General features: G+C 54.4%; 1 long non-coding RNA gene across 2 annotated transcripts in view; it reads right to left on the bottom strand.

The window, feature by feature from the left end:
- Positions 1-487, bottom strand: part of LOC119587879 — a 95,443-nt gene extending 94,956 nt beyond the window's left edge. The window contains exon 1 of one of the 2 annotated variants that reach the window (XR_005230027.1): positions 397-487. This is a non-coding gene — a long non-coding RNA (uncharacterized LOC119587879). The remainder of the gene's footprint in view (positions 1-396) is intronic. The other variant, XR_005230028.1, reaches the window with a different exon arrangement.
- Between the last annotated feature and the right edge of the window lie 63 nt (positions 488-550).

A 550-nucleotide genomic window follows, 5' to 3' on the forward strand; every position in this document is an offset into this window, starting at 1 on the left:
ACTGTTACTAGGATCTGGCGGGAAATTTGCAGGGCACGTCTGGCAAGGGGAGTCCCCGGGCCAGCGAGCAGGGCATTGACGTGCGTCCGAGGGTAGACTCAAACATTTTGTTATTGTTGCACCCACTCCCCTCATTCATCAGAAGCTGAACCCTCGCCGGAATAGCATTGGTGTTATAAGGGGCACTTGCCGACGATGAAAGGTTATCTATCCCCAGGTACACGAAACGTGTTGCTTTAGACGGGAGAAACTGTTTGTGATGAAGATATTGCATGACCAAGTTGTGAGAGTGTGTGTATGTGCGTGCTTGCGGTGATGCAACACAAGCTGTGTGTGTGGGAGGGCGCGTGGCACCGCAAAGAGCAATAAGACCAAACGTTTGCGAGGGCACAGTACCTGGTGAGGAAGGACAGGAGGCGTGTGTATGGCGGCGCAGGTCCTAGCCGACTAACACCACTTGCCGACAACGACGTGCGAATACACTGCTCTCAGGGTCGAGCCGCGGAAATCCCAGCCAAAGTCGATCCGGACATCCCAAGTTCCCGTGCAA

This window comes from Penaeus monodon, chromosome 23 (assembly GCF_015228065.2).
Source record: "Penaeus monodon isolate SGIC_2016 chromosome 23, NSTDA_Pmon_1, whole genome shotgun sequence".
In the NCBI taxonomy this organism is placed as follows: Eukaryota; Metazoa; Arthropoda; class Malacostraca; order Decapoda; family Penaeidae; genus Penaeus; species Penaeus monodon.